Source organism: Pinus tabuliformis, chromosome 5_2 (genome assembly GCF_031772625.1).
Source record: "Pinus tabuliformis cultivar Carrire ecotype Pingquan chromosome 5_2, CPIR1, whole genome shotgun sequence".
In the NCBI taxonomy this organism is placed as follows: Eukaryota; Viridiplantae; Streptophyta; class Pinopsida; order Pinales; family Pinaceae; genus Pinus; species Pinus tabuliformis.
This window is the reverse complement of record NC_142306.1, coordinates 278,668,495-278,679,487: the sequence shown is the minus strand read 5'-3', so window position 1 is coordinate 278,679,487 and position 10,993 is coordinate 278,668,495.

The following is a 10,993-nucleotide window of genomic DNA, read 5'->3' as shown; positions in this document are numbered from 1 at the left end:
CTTCATCAAGATATTTTGCAGAGAGAAGCCTCTGCATGTGTTATCAAGGCTTTCCACAGATAAGTTAGTCATGCAAGAGGTTGTGTTTCACATCTCCGCAGGGTATCAACAAGACTGCACAAGAGGAAGAAGGAACCATAGCCTACTCTTCCTTTGCAGATTGGATTGTATGAGATCCATACCTTGAAGGATGCAGATGTAGAGGCTAAGGAATTGAAGAGGTTTGAGTTCGACACCAAGAGTTTCAACCCATATGATCCCCACTGCATTTGTAAGAACTATTGTGCGAAGGTGTATTATCCATGGATCCACGGGGCATGTCATTGGCCAGAGGAAGACCCTTGGAGGTATTGCTACAACTCCTTTAGGCTTAATGAACTGGTCAACATGGTTGTAGAATGGAAAGAAACACTACAGGCAACATCACCACAGGAAGAAACAACAACAACAATAGTGAGTAGCAAATCGACACAAGACAAAGGTAAGAGGAATATTTCCGATAGCAGAGAGGCTGTGAAAAGATAGAAGATCATGTTGTTGAGAAAGTAGCTTTGGAAATAAAGGTGAAGATGTGACAACGCGAAAGGAGAGTAGAATAGAGGAAGAGAGAGAAGAAAAGGTTGGAAGATGTAGAGATGAAGTTGCAGGAAACAAAAAATAAGTTGAAAGAAGAGCAGGACCTAAGGAGGAGAGAAAGGGAAGAGAAGTAGAAACATGAATAGGAGGAAAGGCAAGGTGAAATGATAGAGAAAACTGTGCCTATACAGGTTGAGGAATTTGAGTAGCCAGCAGATGAAAAAGAGGGTGAGCAAGTGTAGGTTCGAGAATTTTCTCAGCCGATTGAGTAGATGTTTGAAGCAACAGACATGGAGTTGGAATAGGAGCCATAGGACCAAGACACCAACCTCATGCTGATTGCATCCAAGGCCGCCCCACAGTTGCCGTCACCTCCAGAATTAGAACCAGTCCCGAGCGAGCAAGGAGAGGTTGTTATCCTTGATGATGATCTGGTGATGGATGTGTACAATTTGTCATTTGATGAGTCACAACAAAAGATTGTAATTGCATGAAGAAAGCAACTCCCAGATGATCATGCATCACTTGCACACATAGAGTAAAGCGTAATTGTGTTATATGTTAGAAGACATCCAACTTCCATGACTGAGGCTTCTAAGGCTTATGCAGAAGCAACAAGTTCAACGATCAAGTTCTTGATAGTAGAGAATGATTGGATGACAAAGGACTTGCAAGAGGCTAGGTATAGAACACAACAATTCACAAGATCCACTATGGCAGAAGTGAAGAAAGAGATACTTGCCGAAGTATCAACTATTGAGACCACCATGCAGACACTGTATGGTAGGTTTGTCACCGTGCACAATGCGGTTGTCCATCTATATGGTTTTGAGCAGTAATGTGCGAAGAAAACCCAGACTGTCAAAGACATTCACGCTGCTATTACGCATGTGCATGAATGGAAAATGAGGTACAAGAGAGCCTCGTTTCACTTGCAGAAGATAATGAAGCCATAGACAGAGCTAGAAAAAGCACAAATTTAGATGTTGATATAGAATTATGAGCAGCTCCCTCTGCTCATCACCAGCATTGAGGCTTCATATGCACAGTTGTTTAAGAGACTCGATGTCATAGCGAGGACACACGAGATCCCTTCAGTCAGAACCCTCACTCAAGCCATAAAGAAGAACCAAATCCTGTTGGAGTTTGACAAGTACATAGATAAGTTGATGCGCGAGGCCACCAATGATGACTTGCAGCTGAGCGGAGAGAAAATGCAAAAGTACATTGGTGGTCCAACCACACTCAAGAAAATTTTGCGCATGCTTTAGGATGAGCTGGATAGAGGTTTCATAACCATATAGTTGGAAGCCATGGATGCAAGAGTCTGCTTCAAGAAAGACATCACCAAACAATATGGGGACATAATAGTGTAGTACCAAGCTTGGTATCAGTTCGTCACTGAAGACCATCAAGAGGATGTCGCCGAGTTGGTCTTTCCCCAAGACGCTGAGTGATGTTGTTTGTCTTGTTAGGCTGACTCAAGCCTATTTTGTCCCACATGGGTATATGTGGAAATTGTATTATTATTTGTAAATATATTGTAAATGAAATTACAAGTGTCATTAGTGGAATGGGAACAATCACTATGTAATGTGAAGAGTCATGAGGGTAGTCAAAAAATCAAAGGGGAATGTCAAGACTGGACTCCTGACTATGCAATGATTGGACTTTTTGTTGTTCTTGCAAAATTCCTCTGTTTGGAAAAGTAGATAGAAGTCCCTATCTTTCTCATACGAACTATGTTTTGAATGAAATGAGTTGCATTGGGACCATATCACCGAGATGAACACAGTCATCCAGTGTTTGAACGATTTTGAGAACTTTGTTTTTTGAGCTAAATATTGATCACCTGATCATTCCTCCCCACTGGAAGCCTTTTGGACCCCAAAAGATACTATCAATTGTTCAGCAGGTGAAGTAAAACTCCCTCACCTTCTCAATCTACATCCATTTGACCTTAGAAGGATTTTGTCCCTTGAGTCCCACTCGAAGGTATTCCACATTCCCTCTCTTTGAATTTCCGGTTCTTCTATCAAGTATGAGATTGTGTAGTTCATCAATATATTTTGGCGAGAAATCATCTATTGATGACAGCTGAACATGCTCTCCTTCATCATCAATCAAAGGAGGCTCAAACAATCTCAAATTCTCAACATTAACAACATAGTATATTTACATATAAGGAGGAAAATCTAGCTTAAATGCATTGTTACCAATGTTTTCCAGAATTTTAAAAGGACCAGAACAGATTGGCTTCAACTTTTTACCTTCCCATTGAAATCTCTCTTTGATAATATATAACCAAACTTCGTCTACAACTTGAAATTTATGATCGACACAGTGTTTGTCATGCCTTGCCTTGTAGCTGCTTTGACTCTTTTCAGGTTGTTCTTGCACTGTGTGATGTATCAATTAAATTTGCTCAATGAAATTCCTTGCCTTATCGATGTCGCTATGACCATCAATAGCGACATATTTCTCAAAGATGAAGTCCAATGGAGATCTTGGCAAGTACCCAAAACGTGCCTCAAATGGCAATGTGTTTGTGGAAGAATGCTTTGCCCTGTTGTATGCACGCTATATGTAATGCAACTGTTCATCCCACAACTTGGGATGTTTTCTGCAATATCCTCTAAGAGGATGAATGACTATCATGTTGACCACCTCGATTTGTCAATCTATTTGCAGATGAAAGGCTATACTCTTCTTCAACTTAGTGTCCATCATGTCTCACAAATTTGACCAAAAATTCCTAAGAAATTGATAATCTCGATCACTTATAATGGAAGTAGGAAGACCAAAATGAACCCAAACATTTTGAAAGAAAAGATGAGCTATTTGTTCAGCTGTAATTTTCTTCTTAAATGGCGTTAGAATACACATCTTGCTGAACCTGTCTACAACTTCATACAAGTAATCATGACCTTTCCTTGACAATGGAAGACCTCCTAAAAAATCCATTGCGATACTCTCCCATGGACGTGAAGGTACTGGAAGTGGAGTGTACAATCCTAATTTCCTATTGCTAGGCTTACTTATTGCACACAAAGAACATCCTCTAATGAAACGAGATACATTATCAAACATGTGTGGCCAATAGCAATACCTTTGGAGATTTGCTACTGTCTTGCCTACACCAAAATGTCCATCAATCAATGAAGTGTGCACCTCCCTTATGATAATGTTTCTTTCTTCCTGTGGAATACATAACTTGCCCAAGTGATACAAAAAGCTGTTATGTACATAGTAATCTAACTCTTCAATTTGGTTTCCTTGCCTCAAGCTTGCATACATATCTTGAGAGTCATCATCATATGCATATTGCTCCATGTAACTTTCATGTAGAACATAATTATACTTGACTATAATAGATGAATTTACAATAGGCTTAGAAAGCATATTCACTACCTTATTGTAGATTCCCTTTTTGTACTTGATAACCAAATGAAATTGTTGTAGAAAACCAATCCATCTGAAGTGTTGTGATTGCTGCAACTTTGGCTGTGACTGTAAGTACTACACTGGTTGATGGTCGGTATGGATAATGGTATCCTTCCCCATCAAGTAGTGTTTCCATTTTTTAACACTTTGTACCAATGCGTAAATTTATTTGTCATAAGTGGGATAGTTAGTCACAGCACCATTAAAATTTTTAGAATGAAATGAAATGGGCTTACCATGCTGCATGAGAACTGCTCCCATGGCGTAATCACTAGCATCCATTTGAATCTCAAATGGTTGTCTAAGATCCGAAAGAGCCAATACCGGTGCTGAATTGATATTTTGTTTTAAAGCATCAAATTCTTTTTGTTGTACATCTCCCCAATGGAAGACTTTCTTGACACTAGTCAATGCATGTAGTGGAGCTGCAATGGAAGAAAAATTAGCAATAAATTTCCTCCAATATTGTGCTGCCCCTAGAAAGCTTCTTACCTCTGTAACTATATTGGGCTTGGGCCAATTCACAATGACCTCAACCTTAGAGGGGTCTATCTTCAACTCACCTCCTCCAATAATGTGTCCCAAATACACTAAAGAAGTCTTTCCAAATTCACACTTTGATATATTTAAAAATAACTATTCTTTTCTCAAGAAATCAAGTACTTTGTTCACATGCATGACATGTTCATCTCTAGATTTGTTGAATATGAGAGTATCATCTAAGTAAACAATGACAAAATCATCGAGAAATGGTCTCAATACATCATTTATAACTCTCATTAAAGTAGCTGGAGCATTTGTAAGACCGAAAGGCATAACAAGCCACTCAAACAATCCTTGTTTAATTTTAAATGTGGTTTTCCAAATGTCCTCTTTAGCTATTCTAACTTGATGATAACCACTTCGTAAGTCTAACTTAGTGAAATACTTTGCATACATCAATTGATCAAGCAAATCATTAATTCTTGGGAGTGGATAACGATTCTTTACTGTTATCTTATTCAGTGCACAAAAATCCACACACATGCGCCAAGTCCCATCCTTCTTTGGCACCAAGACAATTGGTGAACCACATGGCGAAGTAGATGGGCATATGATACCTTTTTTCAGCAATTCTTGAATTTTCTTCTTGATTTCCATGCTCTCCATGATCGACATGTGATACATGCCAATGTTTGGAAGTGGAACATCCTACTACAGCTGTATCTCATGCTAAATTCCCCTCTTGAGAGGTAACCCCTTTGGTTCCTGAAACATCTTGCCATGATTTCTTACCACATCAAACAAATCATATTTTAACTTATCATCACAACCTTCAAAAGATTCATAATCTATATCATTCTTTTTTCTTGATCATGAGAAGCACAAAATTTTTACTTTCATTTACTAGTCCCTTCATCTGCCCTACAATAACCAAAGAAATGTTTAACTTTTTACGATGGGCTCTCATGATATACTCCACTCATCCTTGAGCAATCAATATTTGTTCTCATGGCGATAAAATACCGCTTTCCTATCATACAAATATGGGATTTCCAAAGTGATTGCTGAGATTTCAAGTGGAACTACATCTAACTCAACTTCATCAATGAATTTTTCAGTAATGGCAAACCTGAATAAGCATTTCCTTGTAACCTGTAAATTTGCATTATTGACTATCCAACCCAAAGGATATGGCTTATGATGAGGTACAGTTTCAAGGTTAAGCTTTTTGACCAAGTCTTCTGAAATTAAGTTCGATTGTGACCCACTATCAAATAATGCATCAATCTTTGTATGATTTGAAATTACCCTTACATGGAACAACTCTATCCTTGATTCTTCATTTGGAGTGTTGTTGTGACTATGTGAGGAACTAGTGCTTGCTATAGCTTCCTTTCCCTTTGTGACCATGGTTGAAATCTTGGTCTCATCATCGAAATCGGATCCAAGATCATGTTGTGTTGTAGTGGTCGTCTTTTGTTTCCCCTTATTGTTTGGTTTCTTAGGACTTAGTTTGGGATGTAATTTCCAACAACGGGCTTCATCATGCCCCTTTTTGGAACAATGTTTGTATGTAATTTTCTCCCCTTCTTTCTTTACACTTGCATTCTTCTTTCCTTTCCATTTTCCACCCTTCTCTTTCTCCTTACCCTTAAATGGATTCTTCTTACTACCCTCTTCTTGAATGTTCTTTCCTCTTGCTTCAAGGTGTGTGGCTTGCACACATACCTCATCTAAATTGCTTGGATTGAACATAAGGATAGTGTGTTTTAAGTAGGAATGTAAACCCCCAATATATTTCAAGAGAGTAGCTTGGGAATTAAAGTTTACTCCTAACAATAAAGCCCTTTTCCTAAACTCCTGGGTATAGTCTTGAACTATTTGGCCCTTGAGTTGCCTAAAATTTTGCCAACTTATAATGGATTTTTGCATGTAGGCTAAAGGATGAAACTGTATTTTAATTGAAGAAACAAATTCAACCCAAGAAATAGATATCTTACCATGAATTCACATTTCCTCTTGAGTCTTTTCTTCCCGCCAAACTAGTGCTGCTCCTTCTAGCCTCAATGAAGCCAACTCGATCTTTATGTGATCTTCTTGAAGGTTTTGAATTCTGCAATAAACCTCCAATTGTCGAATCCAATTGTCTAACTTCTCTGCATTTACCTCACCATTGTACTTGGGAAGTTCAAACTTAATGTCCAATTTGAGTAAGGGAGTTTTTCCTTTTGGGGTTTGTGAATGAGTATGAACAATTTTTGTGGTGGAAGTGGAAGATAATGTTGTTTGTGATGATGAGGATGGTGGAGATGGAGGAGGCTTTCCTCCATTACCCTTTGAATCCTTCTTTTCATCTTTTTTTTATCTTCTGAGTTTCCCTCTCCATGTGGGGACTTAGAAATCTCTCTAGCCATCCTAGTATTCCTCTCTTCATAGGCGACTCTAACCATGTTAGTTAAATCATATAAATATTTCTTGAATGCTTCCTCTTTTGAAAGAACTTCAGTCTCTCTTGCTTCAGACATGATGGCTTTGGATTCAAGCTTAGCTTCTGGTATTGCTTGTACCTCCTCAATCTCAACTGAAGGTAAAACTTGAGGTGCTTCAAGTGCAACTAGGATTGAAACTTTGGGAGGAGATTGTGGCCTTGTGGCTCTCCTTCTTTTGGGCATTACCTTAGGATTTGCAACCAAAATTTTCGCTTCTCCTCTCTGCAACTTAACCTTGGAAGCATCACAAATTTGCAACCATTAAAACCCTACTTGCACAAAACTCAAGCAATCAAGAAAATAACCTTGCTCTGATACCGACTTGATAAGTTGTTGAATGACAGTTTTGCTGTGCTAATTTCAACTTCAGAATTAAAAATAATTTATCATCATTTTCTTTATGTGCATAGGTTTCCTTTATGGTGTTTTTGAATGTAATAGGTAAACTTGTCAAGTTTTATGTCAAATTCATGAGAAAAATATCATGTAAATAAAGTGTTGAACAATAACAAACAAATATACAATAAACCATCAAAATGACACTTAACACAATGCTTTGATGAAGGAGTTCACCCGTCCTAGGCTACATCTCCTTGTTCTAGCTTCCATGGCTTGGGTTTTTGTATTAGCTCAAAATAGAAAAATGTGCTATTTGCAATGCTCTACTACTCCTGAAACCTACTTCAATGTGCTCAGAACATCCAAATCATACAAGAATAACTCTTTCTGAGCCAAAATTGGTCGAAAATTGCAAAAGTTATGGCCTCTTCAGTTTTCCTAGGAAAAATCCACCAAAATTGGAGGAACTCCAGTTAACCCTACCAAAAATGGAGAAAATGCTGAATTTATCAGACCTGCCAAGTTAATCTGCCTTAATTAATGGATAAGTAGGGTTTAATTAGCATTAATCTCTGGTTAGCACGTTATGCGCGCGGTTAGCTTTTAGTGCTGGCTCTAAGTTTTTCAATCTCGGTCATATGTGGAGGGGGCTGGCCCTCTCCTCACCCAATTTGCCACATATATCACATCAAATACAAACTGTAACCATTGATTATTAAGAACCAATGGCGCAACATAGTGGTAAGACTTTGGATTTGTGTGGGCGAGGTCGCGGGTTTGACTCCGCCGACTTGCCCATAAAATTTTACAATGCATGCGATGTTGATAGGTCATTGGGGAGGGACACGTGGTGGCCTCCAGGCTTGCCACATGTCCTCTTCTCATTGGTCCTCCCCTGTCCAATAAAAAAACACCATTTCATCAAATTGTAGACCAATCAAAATGTGCCACTTGGTGTGACCTCACTAGATATTGACCAAACCTTTGACCTGCAAAATCACCTGCCACGTATGCAGTACAGACTGCTGACTATGCAGTGACTGTACTTTTTTTTGCAGGATTCCTCTATTTGGCAAAGTGGACAAAAGTCCCTATCTTTCTGATACAAACTCCATTTTGAATGAAATGAGTTGCGTTGGGATCTTATCGCCGAGACATACACGGTTGTTCAGTGTTTGTGCAATTTTGAGCACTTTGATTTTTGAGCTAAATACTGATCACTTGATCACTGGAACTTCGTAATGCGTAGAGACCCCAACATCCCTTGGCATCAAAAATTGTGCAGTGCTTTCCTCCAGTGTCTTTCCCTAAGTCGGAACCCGTTGTCTCTAGAAATTGCACAACATTGTCCCTTAGATGCTCAATTTTCCTTGCAACCTAAAACTACGCAGATGTGTCCTCCCAGGACCCATCCAGCTGTAGTGGCTTGCATCCAGAAATTGCGCAGTATTTCCTCTCAGCTGCCAGAAATTGCGGAGAGGTGTATTCCTAAGACCCCCATCCCACATCAGTGTCCTGTTCCTCAAAATTGTGTAGTGTTGTCCAAGTTTCCCTATCTATCTTGCATGCAGAAACTGCGCAGATGGGCCTACCATGGCCTCATCTCGGCAGGAGTCATTGCCCGTTGAAACTGCACTGATCTATCTCTCAGTGACTACAGGAAAGGTGACATGCTAAGATTACCCCCAAGGAGTTGAGGATAAGGACTGAGAGACTAGTGATGGTAAAGGTCAGGACCACATGTAAACTCCATCGGATGCATGATCATCTTGAGGGTAAGTATGGTAAGTAAAGAAAACCTTTCGAAGTACATCTCTTCAACGAGTTTGCAAGACTGCTTGTCATTGTCATATCATCATGTCTTCAGTAACATGCTTGTGTGTAAACACCAAAAAGTCATTTCATGTATTTCTTCTACATGTCTTGCTTCCTTTTCGTTGGTTTGACCAATTGTTGTCTTTAGCATGTTGATTGCTATGTCATGCTTGCGAACTGGTTCTGGTGATGTTGAAGGTTTGTATATGAGTTGTGTTCGCTATGTAAACATCTATCACACTCACACACAATGTTGTAAGCACCATTGCGTAGGTGTCATCACAGCCATCCGAAGGTCTATCTGAAGTGTCGCACTTGTCACTTTCACCATTAGACAGTCCTGCAGCCAGTCACACTGAGCATATGTTGTTTTGTGGTTTGGGGTCTCTTGCGTTGAGTCATTTTGAGTGTGTGTTCATAAGGTCATGTATACATGATTTCACTCGTTCACATACTTGGCCATTTTTTTCCGAAATTCTGTGGACCAGACCACCCTCCATCAGCGAGACCTCCACTGAGTTGCACTACACAGTCTCAACCCTCAGTGACTAAGCATTGTTGCCAAGAAATGCGCAGAGCTTGAGGCTGCCCTCCAACCAGTCTGCACTGCACAATTCTAGAATCAACTCGATTGAATGTCACCTAAAAGAACACAGAAGTTTCCTAAGAAGCTATTTGAGTCTGTGCTTCCCGCAAGCCTATCCATCAAGCCTCCCACCGGTCAATCAAAGAATTTGAGATGGGCAATGACCCAGGGCTGCAATCCTCCCAAAAATTGCACAGAATTTGCCAGCTTGCCTGCCTGCATTGCCTGAAGAAATTATGCAGACAAGAGGGACAGACACCCATTTCCTGTCACTGCACTGTCTCTAGAAATTGCGCAGTTCTTTCAGTTAGTCCCCTATCTGACCTACTTGCTACTCCTAAAAATTGCACATTTTTCATGGACATTCCACCTGCTACCCAACACCCCTCTTAGCTCAGAAACTATGCAGAAATGTCCTACATGACTGCCTCCCAGATCTGTGCACTTTTGGCTAGCAAGCTCCCGCATCCCGCTCCTGGCCTCCTCTAGAAATTTGCACAGTTTTCACTGCCAGTTCCTCCTGCTGCTCACATTGCCTTCCCCCAAAAAATTGCATAGTTATGCCTCCCAGCTGAGCCAGATCCTGCATATTTCACTGTTGTCTCGGACTTCTCAACCCAGCCTCTTAGTGACCTCTGCCTAGTTTTTCCCGACAGTGTCCTGGAACCTCGCATCCCAACATGACATGTTCTCTATGCTGTTTTAGATCCTTGTCCTCTCTCGCGGTCACTTGCACCCGGAAATGAAAGGTAATGCATTATGGTAGACTAGGAGATTTCTGGATTTGATGTTGTCTCGTCATGAGTGATTGCAAAAATAGGTACATGGATGAGACATGTCACGAAAACAAATGGGGGTAATAAGGAGCGCATGCTAGAAGACTTGCCCATGGTTGGACGAACACACAAAGCATACCAAGTAGCAAGCGAAGGAGACACGTGCACATGCATGAACCATGAAGCGAACACCAAGACCAATGAAGACTCTGCACACTTTACCATGCAGAGATGAAGCTATGGTACACCATGAGCACACTCATCACTCAGCAGCACAGTAGCTCGACAAGAACAACACAACCAACATGTGCACACTAGCAGTGTCATGTCGAGTTGTGTCATGAGTTGCCTCAGCCACATCACTACTTTGGTTCATAACTGTGTAATCAATGTAATGTAACATGGAAATCCAAGAGAACCATAGATGAAATCAAAGAGTCATGTAAGCCGAACAATCATGAAGGAAGTCAAACAGTCACAAGGGT